Source organism: Microcebus murinus, chromosome 3 (assembly GCF_040939455.1).
Source record: "Microcebus murinus isolate Inina chromosome 3, M.murinus_Inina_mat1.0, whole genome shotgun sequence".
NCBI lineage: Eukaryota > Metazoa > Chordata > Mammalia > Primates > Cheirogaleidae > Microcebus > Microcebus murinus.
In genome coordinates, this window is record NC_134106.1 from 61595147 (window position 1) to 61610499 (window position 15353).

The window sequence follows — 15353 nt, forward strand, 5'->3', positions numbered from 1 at the left end:
AAGCAGTGAGCACAAACCTGAGCCATCCAGGTGAGCCCAGGGGACACAGGGGCAGGGGCGGGGCACTCGGTGAAGATGGGAGGGAGGGGGGGAGACGAGGAGAAGGGAAGGGGAGGGAGTGCAGTCGGTAGAGGAATGACCTGATAGGGTTTGTATTTTAACAGCATCACTCCAGCCCTGAAACGTTAAGGCGGAAAGTGTCTGGGCTCCTGAAGTGGGTGTCGGTTTTCAGCTTGGTGCTCAGAGACCGCCTCCACGACAGGGTGTCCTTGTCAGTCTAAGTGCTGACAATTGCCGTGGTTACTGTTTAGTTTTAACAATAACTACCCTTCAAATTCGCACACATTTTTATTACCCTTTAATAAACGTTAAATTGCACAGCCAAATTAATCCAGACTTAGCCTCTGTCACACACAGACTCAGCTGCATGCTTTAAAAGTTATTTGACTGGCCGGGCACAGTGGCTCACGTGATCCACCCTCCTCGGCCTCCCAGAGTGCTAGAATTACAGGCATGAACCACCGCTCCTGGCCTAGAAGATCAGTTTTGAGAATCAATGATGAATTGTAGAAATTAAGTCTGGAAAAAATAAATTGTATTCTATTATTTATTACTACAGCAGACCAACATGTAAGTATAGGTTTCCTGCCCTTTTAAAAAGATATATATTAAGGTAATTAAAAAGTATTAATCCTTTTTTTTAATTTTTGGTACTGTAATTTTGATTATTTATATTCACTTCTGAATATAGTGAGCTTTCCCTCTATATTATATATGTTGAAATTGTAGCAGTTGGTTGAAATGACTTATATTTGTTAACATGAGTAATATGCCTCAGTAACTGATGATTGTAAAAGTTCTGAATTGTACAAAAACAATTATTAAGAATTTACAAACAACTATAAATTTAATGCATATAGAAACAGGTAGATTGTTAATACAAAGACTGAGAATGTGTACTGGGTAACATAAGAAAGATATTATGTCCTTTTGTAGCCAATAAATGTTTATACATTTTTAAATAATGTCAACCAGAATAATAAACATGAGATTATATCTTAATTCTAATCTTTGTAGACTTGTTTGGCACTAACATTTATAATTTTTAACATATTAATCTTTAAGAACCAATTTTTCTTTTAGTTATTTAGGCCATAAGACTTTAAAAAAAGTACTATTTGGAAATTCTGCACAGCATATAAGCATGAATTAAAACATCACCAATATACCTTTTCTACCTTAAAACTTTACAGTAAGGCCGGGCGCTGTGGCTCACGCCTGTAATCCTAGCTCTTGGGAGGCCGAGGTGGGCGGATTGCTCAAGGTCAGGAGTTCAAAACCAGCCTGAGCAAGAGCGAGACCCCGTCTCTACTATAAATATTAAGAAATTAATTGGCCAACTGATATATATATAAAAAATTAGCCGGGCATGGTGGTGCATGCCTGTAGTCCCAGCTACCCGGGAGGCTGAGGCAGAAGGATCACTCGAGCCCAGGAGTTTGAGGTTGCTGTGAGCTAGGCTGACGCCACGGCACTCACTCTAGCCTGGACAACAAAGCGAGACTCTGTCTCAAAAAAAAAAAAAAAAAAAACTTTACAGTAAAGAAGGAAAAACTCCAAGATCATGTACAAAAATGTCCATGTTAAGTGAACTCCCATCCAGACATCATGAAGAGGGTGATAGAGAAAAGAAAGTGATGCCACGGCACTCTAGCCTGGGCAACAGAGTGAGACTCTGTCTCAAAATAAATAAATAAAAATAAATGGCCACACGGTGGACTCTGTGGCTCTCGCCTGTAATCCTAGCACTCTGGGAGGGCGAGGTGGGAGGATCCTTTAAGCTCAGGAGTTCGAGAACAGCCCGAGCAAGACAGAGACCCTATCTCTAGGAAAAATAGAAATAAATTAGCTGGACAACTATAAATATATAGAAAAAACTAGCCAGGGATGGTGGTGCATGCCTGTAGTCCCAGCTACTCAAGAGGCTGAGGCAAAATGATTGCTTGAGCCTAGGAGCTGATGCTATGGCATTCTAGCCTGGGCAACAGGGAAGGAAGGAAGGAAGAAGGAAGGAAGGAAGGAAGGAGGAAGGGAGGGAGGGAGGGAGGGAGGGAGGAAGGAGGAAGGAAGGAAGGAAGGAAGGAAGGAAGGAAGGAAGGAAGGAAGGAAGGAAGGAAGGAAGGAAGGAAGGAAGGAAGGGGAAGGGGAAGGGGAAGGGGAAGGGGAAAGGGAAGGGAAGGGAAGGGAAGGGAAGGGAAGGGAAGGGAAGGGAAGGGAAGGGAAGGGAAGGGAAGGGAAGGGAAGGGAAGGGAAGGGAAGGGAAGGGAAGGGAAGGGAAGGGAAGGGAAGGGAGGAAGAAGAAGGGACAGAGGGAGGGAGGGAGGGAGGGAGGGAGGAAGGAAGGAAGGAAGGAAGGAAGGAAGGAAGGAAGGAAGGAAGGAAGGAAGGAAGGAAGGAAATGAAAGGACACTGTCAAGAAAAAAATTAGGTACTCATTATTCTCAATAATCTGACTTCTAAACAACAGTCTTTACAGAAATACTTCAAAGAAAATGATTTTTACTGTTTTTGTTACCGAAAGCTTGGCACTTGTCCTCAGAAGAACAAGAATAAGAACAAGGCCGGGTGTTGTGGTTCATGCCTATAATCCTAGCACTCTGGGAGGCCAAGGCGGGCTGATTGCTCCAGGTCAGGAGTTCAAAACAAGCCTGAGCAAGAGCGAGACCCCGTCTCTACTAAAAGTAGAAAGAAATTAATTGACCAACTAAAAATATACATACAAAAAATTAGCCGGGCATGGTGGCGCATGCCTGTAGTCCCAGCTACTCGGGAGGCTGAGGCAGTAGGATCACTTGAGCCCAGGAGATTGAGGTTGCTGTGAGCTAGGCTGACACCACAGCACTCTAGCCTGGGCAACAGAGTGAGATTCTGTCTCAAAAAGAAAAAAAAAAAAAAAAGAGATGGGTTTTGTTAGTTTGGGGTGGGATGAGCTTTGGTGAGAGGTTATGCCACATCATTTGCTCTGTAAAATGTTTTGCCCTACAAAGGTGGGAACTGCCAATATGTTTTTTATATTATCCTGCATCAGGTATAAACAATATATGCTATAAAAGTTTCTCTTAATATAATATTATATGTTTAAGGTTCATCACATCAGAGCACATAGGTACTGATGTACTTTATTCCTTTTTACCGTCTAATAATGTTCCATTGCAATGGATATAGCACACTTTGTTTACTCATTCATCATTTCATGAATATTTGGATTGTTTCCAATTTTTGGCCATTATAAACAAAGCTCAGATGAGCATTCATGTACAATTTCTTGTGTAGACACTTCTCTTGGCTAAATATCTCAGAGTGGAGTTGCTGGGTCATATGGTAACTCTATGTTTCACCACTTCAGAATGTGCCAGACTGTTTTCCAAAGAAGCTGCACCGTTACATTTCCGCCACCAATGTGCAAGGGTTCTGACTTCTCTACATCCTCACCAACTGTCTTTGGTTTTTTTTTATAATAACCATCCCATCCTAATGGGTATAAAGTGATATCTCATTATAGTTTTGATATGCCTTTCCCTACTAGCTAATCTTGTTGAGATAATTTTCATGGGTTTTTTGGTTATTTGTATATCTTTGAGAAATATGTGTTCAAATCTTTTCCCTATTTTAAATTGTGTTGTCTTTTTATTGTTGAGTTGTATGAATTCTTTACTTTTTTTTTTTTCTTTTGAGACAGAGTCACACTTTGTTGCCCAGGCTAGAGTGAGTGCCGTGGCATCAGCCTAGCTCACAGCAACCTCCAACTCCTGGGCTCAAGCAATCCTAATCCTACTGCCTCAGCTTCCCGAGTAGCTGGGACTACAGGCAGGTGGCACCATGCCTGGCTAATTTTTTTTCTATATATATTAGTTGGCCAATTAATTTCTTTCTATTTATAGTAGAGACGGGTCTCGCTCTTGCTCAGGCTGGTTTCGAACTCCTGACCTCGAGCAATCCGCCCGCCTCAGCCTCCCAGAGAGCTAGGATTACAGGCGTGAGCCACCACGCCCAGCCATGAATTCTTTATATATGCTTTCGTCTAGTACTTGTGCGATTACATTTTTAACATTTAGACCTCTGATCATTTGCATATTTTTCTTGTATATGATGTGACAAATGGATCCGAGTCCCTTATCAGATACATGAGATGCAAATGTTTTCTCCCATTCTCTGGGTTGTCTTTTTCACTTTTCTTGATGATGTCTTTTGAAGCACAGACGTTTTTCATTTTCATGAAATCCAATTTTTCTTTGTCACTTATGTTTTTGGTGACATATCTAAGAAAGCTTTGTCTAAGCCAAAGTCATGAGAATTCACTCCTATATTTTCTTTTAAGAATTGTATATTTTTAGCTCCTACATTTAAGTCTATGATATACTTTGAGTTAATTTTTGTATATGGGATGAGGAAGGGGTCCAACTTTATTTTTTTGTATGTGGTTATCCACTTGTCCCAGCACCATTTGTTGAAAAGACTATTTTTTTCTCCATTGAATTATCTTGGCACCCTTGTTGAAAACCAATTAACCATAAATGTAAGGGTTTATTTTCTGACTTTCAAGTCTATTACATTGATCTATATTTCTATCCTTATACCATTACCAAACTGATTACTGTAGCTTTCTTAAGTTTTGAAATTGAGAAGTGTGAATTCTCCAACTTTCTTCTTTTTCAAGATTGTTTTGGCTAGTCTGGGTCCCTCATGTTTCTATATGAATTTTAGGATCAGCTTGTCAATTTCTGCAAAAAGGGCAGATGGAATTCTGATAGAGATTGTGTTGCATCTTTAGATCAATTTGGGGAGTAATACCATCTTAATAATATCTAATCTATGAACACACAATGTCTTTTCACTTGTTTAGATCTTATTTGATTTCTTTCAACAATGTTTTGTAGTTTTCAGTGTTCAAGTCTTGCACTTCTTTCATTAAATTTATTCCTAAGTATTTTATTCTTTTTATGCCATTGTATGTGGAATTATTTTCTTTTTTTTTTTTTTTTGAGACAGAGTCTCGCTTTGTTGCCCAGGCTAGAGTGAGTGCCGTGGCGTCAGCCTAGCTCACAGCAACCTCAAACTCCTGGGCTCGAGTGATCCTTCTGCCTCAGCCTCCCGGGTAGCTGGGACTACAGGCATGTGCCACCATGCCCGGCTAATTTTTTATATATATATCAGTTGGCCAATTAATTTCTTTCTATTTATAGTAGAGACGGGGTCTCGCTCTTGCTCAGGCTCGTTTCGAACTCCTGACCTTGAGCAATCCGCCCACCTCGGCCTCCCAAGAGCTAGGATTACAGGCGTGAGCCACAGTGCCCGGCCTGGAATTATTTTCTTAAATTTATTTTTATATTGCTTATTGTTAGGGTATAGAAATACAATTGATTTTTTTTTCTGGAGAAATTTCAAGAGCAACAATTGATTTCTGTATATTGATCTTGTATCCTAAAACCTTGTTGAACTCGTTTACTAGTTTTAACAATTTTTGTAGATTCCTTAGGATTTTTTTTTTTTTTTTGAGACAGAGTCTCACTTTGTTGCCTGAGTTAGAGTGCCATGGTGTCAGCCTAGCTCACAGCAACCTCAAACTCCTGGGCTCAAGCAATCCTGCTGCCTCAGCCTTCCAACTAGCTGGGACTACAGGCATGCACCACCATGCCCGGCTAATTTTTTCTATATATATTAGTTGGCCAATTAAATTCTTTCTATTTATAGTAGAGACGGGGTCTCGCTCTTTTTTTTTTTTTTTTTCCTAGAAAATCTGTTACCCCTATTGAGTTGAAAGGGGTCTCGCTCTTGCTCAGGCTGGTTTCGAACTCTTGACTTCGAGCTATCCACCCGCCTCGGCCTCCCAGAGTGCTAGGATTACAGGCGTGAGCCACTGCGCCCGGCCAGGATTTTTTAAATATACATTTCTCATTCTTTTTTATGCTTGCATAGTTCTAAATTGTATGGCTGTACCATTGTTTATTTAAATAATCTCTGGGTATTTAGGTTATATTTACTGTTTTCTTTCTTTCTTTCTTTCTTTCTTTCTTTCTTTCTTTCTTTCTTTCTTTCTTTCTATCTTTCTTTCTTTTCTTTCTTTCTTTCTTTTTTTTTTTTTTTTGGTAGAGACAGTGTCTCACTGTGTTGCTCAGGCTGGTCTCAAATTCCTGGGCTCAAATGATCCTCTTGCCTTGGCTTCCCAAAGCGCTGAGATTACAGGGATGAGCTACCATGCCCAGTCCTATTTAATGTTTTCTTATTACAAATAATGCACAGTAAATAACTTTAACCATATATATTTTCATATTGTTTTGGGTGTATCTTAGTCTGTTTTTATGTTCCTATACTTGAGGCTAGGTAATTTATATAGAAGAGAGGATTATTTGGCTCTGGGTTCTACAGGCTGTACAAGAAGCATGGAGCCAGCATCTGCTTCTGGTGGGGGCTTCAGCTGCTTCTACTCACGGTGGAAGGGAAAGAAGAACACAGAGATCACATGATACGAGTGGAACTAAAGGAGGGGGGAAGGTGCCAAGCTCTTTTTAAAAAACACCTGCCAGTAGGCCCCACTTCCAACATTGGGGACCAAATTTCAACATGAGACTGGGCAGAGCCAAACAACTCATATTCAAACAGTAGCAGGGTGCATATTCAGGACAAATTCCTAGAAGCAGGATTGTCTGGCCAAAGGGTTATTATTTCCAAATCCCCTGACAGTTTGCTCTCTCACCTGAAATATATTGAGTGCCCCTGTTTCCTCATAGCCTTTGCTTACTGTGTGGCATCCAACTTCTGAATATTTGTCAGTGTGATAGATAAGAAATAGTATCTCAACATAGTTTTAATTTCTCTTATTAATAAATGAAGTTGATCATTTTTTCAAATTTTTTTTGAGACAGAATCTTGCCCTATTGCCCATGCAAGAGTGCAGTTGCCTGATCATAACTCACTGCAATGTCAAACTCCTGGGCTCCAGTGATCCTCCTGCCTCAGCCTCCTGAGTAGCTGGAACTACAGGCACATGCCAACATGCCCAGCTAATTTCTTATTTTTGGCAGAGATGGGATGTTGCTACGTTGCCCAGGCTGGTCTTGAATTCCTGGCCTCAAGTGATCCTCTCACCTTGGCTTCCCAGATTGCTGGGACTATAGGTGTGAGCTGCTGCATCTAGCCTAACTCTTCATATGTTTAAGGGACATTTGTATATATTTTTCTGGTATACTGCATTTGAATGTATGTTATCCATTGTTCTAATGAAGTTTTTGGTCTTTCCTCCCCTCAATTGCCCACCTGCTTAGTTTTTAATATTTATTTATATTATAGGCACATTAACCCTTTATCTGTGGTGTATGTTGCAAGTATTTTCTCCTAGTTTGTCATTTGTCTTTTGACTAAGTTTATGATAAATTACTTAGCCATATTTTTATGTAGTTAAATTTATCTTTCTTCTCTTGTTGCATTTCAATTTTGTCTCATAATTAGAAATGATACCAAATTTATTTTTTTAAATTCTTCGCTGGCACCTTGATCTTGGATAGAAAATGATATCCAATTTATAAAAGAATTCACCCATACTTTTGTCTAGAACTTTTGTGTAGTTGCATTTTTAACATTTTGGTATCTGATCCATTTGCAAATTTTTCTTATGCATGGTGTAGAAATAGATTCAATTTTATCTTTTCTCAAGTGGCTCTCTAGTTGTTCCAACACTATTAATAAAAGATGTTTACCTTTTACTCACTAATTTGATGTACCACTTTATCGTGTACTAAGTTTCCATATTCTAGTCTTCTATTTTGTTCCTCCAGTCAGTCTGTTCATGTGCTAATAGGTCACTTTTTTTAATAATATAGTATATTTATAGTATACCTTAATGTTAACATTTATATTACATATTGATTATATTTAATATTAATAGTATATTTTAACATCTAGTAGGGCTAGTGTCTCCTTGTTGCTCTTCTTTTTCAGGAGTTTCCTAGCTATTTTTGCATGTTTATATTTCTATATTAACTTTTAGAATGAACTTGTCTAGTGTCAGGAAAAACAAACAACAACATTGCTGATAGTTTTATTTGAATCACATTAAATTTATAAATTAGGTAGAACTGACATTTTTATGCTGTTGAGTCATTCATTCCATCCAAGGATAAGATTACATTTTCCATTTTCTCAAGTCTACTTGTGTATATTTTAGGATGTGTTAAAGTTTTCCCCATATGGGATTTGCACATTTCCTTTTAAATTTATTCTTAAGTATTTAACTTTTTTAAAAGCAACGCTGAACATCCAATTAAGTATTTATCTCTTTAGTTTGCATTGTAAATGGGTTTTTTCTTTCATAGCTCTTCTAACTGGTTTTAATTTTATATATGAAGGCCATTGATTTTTGTATGTTAATTTTATATATTACTACTTCACTGAATTCTTTTTTTTTTTTTTTTTTGAGACAGAGTCTCACTTTGTTGCCCAGGCTAGAGTGAGTGCCGTGGCGTCAGCCTGGCTCACAGCAACCTCAATCTCCTGGGCTCAGCGATCCTACTGCCTCAGCCTCCCGAGTAGCTGGGACTACAGGCATGCGCCACCATGCCCGGCTAATGTTTTGTATATATATATATTTTAGTTGGTCAATTAATTTCTTTCTATTTTTGGTAGAGACGGGGTCTCGCTCAGGCTGGTTTCGAACTCCTGACCTTGAGTGATCCGCCCGCCTCAGCCTCCCAAAGTGCTAGGATTACAGGCGTGAGCCACCGCGCCCGGCTGAATTCTTTTATTGTTTGAATTAGCTTTAAAATAGACTCTTTCGAGATTTCCAGATATACTATGACATCTGCATACAGAGATAGTTCTACCTCTTCTTTTCCATTTCTTATGCTCTAATTATTTTCTCATCTAATTGCATTGTCTAATAATTCCAGTACAATGCTAAATAGTAGTGGAGGTAATGGGCATTCCTGCCTTGTTCCTGATCCTCATTAGCTATTAGTAAGATGCTGGCTTCAGAATGTATATGTACATATTATCATGTTAACAAATATCCAGCAATTACTATTTTTCTTTCTTTCTTTTTTTTTTTTAGACAGTGTCTTGTATTGTCTCCCAGGCCAAAGTGCAGTGGCTTCATCATAGCTCACTACAGCCTCAAACTCTGGGCCTCTGGTTTTTAAGTTTTTTTTTTTTTTTTTTTTTAGACAGAGTCTCACTTTGTTGCACAGGCTAGAGTGAGTGCCCTGGCGTCAGCCTAGCTCACAGCAACCTCAAACTCCTGGGCTCAAGCAATCCTCCTGCCTCAGCCTCCCAAGTAGTTGAGACTACAGGCATGTGCCACCATGCCCGGCTAATTTTTTGTATGTATATTTTTAGTTGCTCAATTAATTTCTTTCTATTTATAGTAGAGATGGGGTCTCGCTCTTGCTCAGGCTGGTTCTGAACCCCTGACCTCAAGCAATCCGCCCGCCTTGGCCTCCCAGAATGCTAGGATTACAGGCATGACCCACCGCGCCCAGCCATAATTTTTAAGTTTTTTTTGTAGAGACAGTGTCTCACTATTGCTCAGGCTGGTCTTGAGCTCCTGGCTTCAAGCGATCCTCCCATCTTGGCCTCCCAAAGTTCTGGGATTACAGGCTTTAGCCACCACACTTAGCCCACCAATTACTATTTTACTCAGTGTTATTAATCAGGAATGGGTGTTAAATTTTTTGGAAAGGACTTTTCAGCATGGAGAAATACAGTGAATTATACTCATGTATTTCCAAATACAAACTATCTCTGTTTTTTTTTTTTTTTACTTTGCACAACCCACTTGATCATTATGATTCATCTTCTTAATGGTCTATTGAATTAAGTATGCAATATTTTCTTTAATTCTTCAGTGAGATTGATTTATAGTTTTCATTTTTGTGTCAGCTATATCAGATTTAGATAATAATTTTGTATTTGCTTTACAAAAGGACTTGGCAGGTTTTTTTCATTTTCTAGTCTCTGAAAAAAATTATGTAGCACATTGTGATATTATATATATACACCCACATATCTATGTTTTCATCCACAGTTCCTGGCTCATAATTCCCATAGCCCTTGTTACAGTCTTTTGTTATAATGCTGGGGTGCTTTAGGCCTCAGAAGCAGGCTTCAGAAAACAGAATCTCTCTCTGATCTTCGGCACTCCTTTCACCAGCCTAAGGCAGGACACTAATTGTCCCCTTTCTGATTGTGGGTCACAAGACATTCATTTCAGAAGGGTTCTGAGGCCCAGTGCGGTGGCTCACGCCTGTAATCCTAGCACTCTGGGAGGCCAAGGTGGGAGGTTTACTTGAGGTCAGGAGTTAGAGAACAGTCTGAGCACAAGAGCAAGACCCCTTTTCTACTAAAACTAGAAAAATTAGCTGGTTGTCATGGTACATGCCTATAGTCCCAGCTATTTGGGAGGCTGAGGCAAGAGGATCCCTTGAGCCCAGGAGTTTGAGGTTGCTGTGAGATAGGCCGATGCCACGGCACTCTAGCAAAGGCAACAGAGTGAGACTGTCTCCAAAAAAAAAAAAGGCTGGGCGCTGTGGCTCACGCCTGTAATCCTAGCTCTTGGGAGGCCGAGGCGGTCGGATTGCTCAAGGTCAGGAGTTCAAAACCAGCCTGAGCAAGAGCGAGACCCCGTCTCTACTATAAATAGAAATAAATTAATTGGCCAACTGATATATATATATAAAATTAGCCGGGCATGGTGGCACATGCCTGTAGTCCCAGCTACTCGGGAGGCTGAGGCAGAAGGATCACTCGAGCCCAGGAGTTTGAGGTTGCTGTGAGCTAGGCTGACGCCACGGCACTCACTCTAGCCTGGACAACAAAGCGAGACTCTGTCTCAAAAAAAAAAAAAAAAAAAAAAAAGGAAGGGTTCTGCTCCATACCCAGGAGGAAGGAATGCTGCACAGGGGCCAAGAAGAATCTGAACACAAAGGCCTTGCTGGGTTTCCCCATTCAGTCTATTAGGTCACACTTTTTTTGTGCAGTCACATTTCTACATTGTTTATCCATGCTTCAATAATGTCTATCCAGTGAAGTCTCCATAAAAGACCCAAGAAGACAAGGTTTGGAGAACATCTGGAGAGCTTACAGGAAGGTAAACAATAAATTATCCGCTGGCCAGGAGGACACTGCACCCCCAGCTCTGCAGGGGACAGAAGTTCCTGTGCTTAGGACTCTTCCAGACCTCACCTTACGTATCTCTACATCTGGCTGTTTATTTGTAATCTTTAAAATACCCTTTGTAAGGCCGGGCGCGGTGGCTCACGCCTGTAACTCTAGCACTCTGGGAGGCCGAGGCGGGCAGATCGCTCAAGGTCAGGAGTTCGAAACCAGCCTCAGCAAGAGCGAGACCCCGTCTCTACTATAAACAGAAAGAAATTAATTGGCCAACTAATATATATAGAAAAAATTAGCCAGGCATGGTGGCGCATGCCTGTAGTCCCAGCTACTCAGGAGGCTGAGGCAGTAGGATGGCTTGAGTCCAGGAGTTTGAGGTTGCTGTGAGCTAGGCTGACGCCACGGCACTCACTCTAGCCTGGGCAACAAAGCGAGACTCTGTCTCAAAAAAAATAAATAAATAAATAAATAAATAATAAAATAAAATACCCTTTTTTAATAAAACAGTAAATGTAAGTAAGTGTTTCCCTGAGTTCTGTGAGCTGCTCTAGCAAATTAATCCAACCCAAAGAGGCAATCATGGGATCCCCAATTTATAGTCAATCAGGGCCAGGCGCGGTGGCTCACGCCTGTAATCCTAGCACTCTGGGAGGCTGAAGCGGGTGGATTGCTCAAGGTCAGGAGTTCGAAACCAGCCTGAGCAAGAGTGAGACCCCCATCTCTACTATAAATAGAAAGAAATTGGGCAACTAATATATATATAGTTGCCCAATTGGGCAACTAATATATATAGAAAAAATTAGCCGGGCATGGTGCCGCATGCCTGTCGTCCCAGCTACTTGGGAGCCTGAGGCAGAAGGATCACTTTAGCCCAGGAGTTTGAGGTTGCTGTGAGCTAGGCTGACGCCACGGCACTCACTCTAGCCTGTGCAACAGAGTGAGACTCTGTCTCAAAAAAATATATATATATAGTCAATCGGTCAGAAGCACAGGTAAAATAACCCCAGATTTTCCATTGCTACCAGAGTGTGGGGGGAGTCTTGGGGACTAAGTCCTCAACCTGTGGGATCTGACACTAATTCCAGGTAGATAGTGTCAGAAGTGAATTAGAGGAAACTCAGCTGGTGTCTGCTGTAGAACTGATTGCTTGCCTGGTGGTGGGGAAAAAGCCCCACACATTTGGTCACAGAAGTCTTCTATGTTGATTGTTGTTCAGTGAGAGAACAGAAACACACTTTGGCTTTGAGTTTTTTCCGGGCTCTTAAACGTGTATTAGGATAATTTGGCATTTAAAGGTTTGATAGAGTTTTTAAAAAAATAAAGGTTTGATAGAATTCTCATTTATATAGTATACTTATTTGATGAATTTCTGTAGTATTTTATGGAGATTGGTCTGTTAATGCTTTCTATCTTCACAGATAGAATTTTTGCAAATTGTATTTTCCTCTAAAATTATTCATTTTATGTTTTCAAATTTATTTCATTAAGTTGAACAAAGTAGTTGCATATGTTTTAAAATTTTCCTCTGTTCCAATGTTTATTGCACTTTGCCACTTCTTATTTTGTATTTTTGTGCTTCCTTTTCTTTCTTAGTTTAGCTATTGTTTTGTTATTTTTTCTCCAAGAACCAGCATTTTGATTTATTATTTCTACTTTTTCTTTCTACCTCATTATACTTTTATGCTTATTTCCTTCCTTATGTTTTTTTTTGTTAACCTTGTTCTTCTAGCTTTTTGAGGAAGCTAACATTTTAAACAAACAAAAGACAGCTATAGCCTGCCAACTATTTTTGAGTAATAGCAAAGGGTTTTTTTACTTCCATTCAAGCTATGAATCATTACAACAAAGTTCCTTCTAGAAAGTTTTACTGAAAAATATCCTTCCATAATTGAGGTTAATGACATCATTAAATATACTTTGTAAATGAGCATTTGTTTCACATGGCAAACTTATAGCATAAAGACCACAGGAGCCGAGTCGGGTGGCTCCTGCCTGTAGTCCCAGCTACTCTGGAGGACGAGGAGGGAGGCTCACTTGGGCCTAGGAGTTCAAGGCCACCCTGGGCAACATAGTGAGAGCCCACCGCCCCACACATACACATCCCCCCCCCCAATAAAAAGACCATAGGAACCATCTGCATCTGACAATTACGAGATATTGCACACCACTTTCTAATTTTAACATTTTGGTTAAAAATTTAAATGTAAAACTTCATACTATTGTGTCCTTGAAGCTAATTCTGTGATCACGGTATTCCAATTCATGCTCGATCTTGACTTCACATTTATTGTGTGATATGCCTTGAATGTGTTTGGTCCCCTTTTACCAGCAAGGGGGCGAGGAGGTTGGAAGGGTAAAGTCTGGTTCACGGGTGGCCGAGAGGGAGCAAGGAGGCAGAAGGAAGTCAGGCCTAAGGTGTCAGCAGCGGAGGCCGACTGGAGGCCCGGGGCCCTGTTATCATCTGGGACCCTCTCTGGCCAGCTGGCAGCGCTGGCAGCCTGGGTCTGCACTTTCTTCTCCCCGGCCGGGCATCGGGCTCCTCCGGCCGACGGCCTCCGCGGCAGCAGGGGGCGCCCTCTCCGCGCGGCTCTCCGCCGGGGTCCTGGCCGGGGCCTCGGGCTTCCGCGGCGTCGAGCCCCTGCGTGTTCCCGGTCCCGGCGGCGCCCCGCGCTGCGCCCCTGCCCTGAAGGGACGCGCGTGTGCGCGGCGGGGCCCGCTGGCGCCCAGGTGGTCGCACGCTACAGCGTGCAGGGCGGCGCGGCGGCCGCTCTGCGGGTTCCTCGGGTCACTGCGGGAGGAGGAGCCGCGGAAGAGACCGAGGGGCGGAGCGGCGAGCCGGGGAGGCCAGGGCTTAGCCCGGTGGAGACCTGCGTCCCTTTCCGCCCGCCCCTGCACCCGGAGCTGGGTACTGAGCTCCGGGATCAGCTGGACAACGTAGAAAAACAGCGGGGAATTGGTATTCTTAAGACATTCGTCACATTTGTGAAGAAGAGCGCCGAGATTGACCTCAGCTATGCAAAGCAATGCAGGAATCCCTGAAGAAATACCAACCTAAAAAGAACTCCAAGGAGGAAGAACGCCAGGTACACATGATGCAAAGCTTTCCTTCCCTGCCTGTGAACGAAATGAGCGGCCACGCTGGGCAGCATGGAGTTCCCTTCTTTGAGAACTTGAACTTTTAGATCACTGTGGAGTTACAGGCCGTGTTCAAGATCTGCAGCAGGAGAGGAAATCGCACTTTCATTTCAGTTTTCTTTTTTCTGATCATTGATTCTGCTGCCTTTATTGTTCTGGGCCAGCATTTCCCACTGATCGCTCTCTTCTGTTGACCAGTGTCTAGATTCCCCAATGCTCACTGTCCTCCTTCCTCCGTCTCTTGTATTTTCTGAAAGATGTTGAGAATATCAGGTATCTCTCCTGGCGGTACCGCACATCGTGAAAGTAGGAACTTTCAAGTCAGGGTTTGAGCCTCCTGGAAGCATCTGAAGGTTGCACTCGGCTAATGAAGTGCACACAAATAGTCTTTCACATTTCCATGGAAAAGGCAAACCAGGGATAATTGTGACAAATCCAAAGGAAAGTTGTTATGGTTCATAAAAATAAGTAAGTCTCCTGGGCAGCAAAAGGAACTGATTGCTTCAGTGAGCTCATGATCCTACTTTATTTGTCCAGATTGATTTGGACAAAACTGCCAAAGCCGTTAAGATTTATATTTAATATCACTTTTTAAAAAATTATAGTTATTTCTCCTCACAACAGTGACTGTTACAGGCAGTTCTTTAAAAGACTGGATGGGGCCGGGCGTGGTGGCTCAAGCTTGTAATCCTAGCACTCTGGGAGGCCGAGGCGGGCGGATTGCTTGAGGTCATGAGTTCAAAACCAGCCTGAGCAAGAGCGAGACCGTCTCTACTATAAATAGAAAGAAATTAATTGGCCAACTAATATATATATATATAAATTAGCCGGGCATGGTGGCACATGCCTGTAGTCCCAGCTACTCGGGAGGCTGAGGCAGAAGGATTACTTGAGCCCAGGAGTTTGAGGTTGCTGTGAGCTAGGCTGACGCCACAGCACTCACTCTAGCCTGGGCAACAAGCGAGACTCTGTCTTTAAAAAAAAAAAAAAAAAAGACTGGATGGGTGGATAAGCATCATGGTATATTACAAGGTTTCAGACAGCCACCACATGGTGAA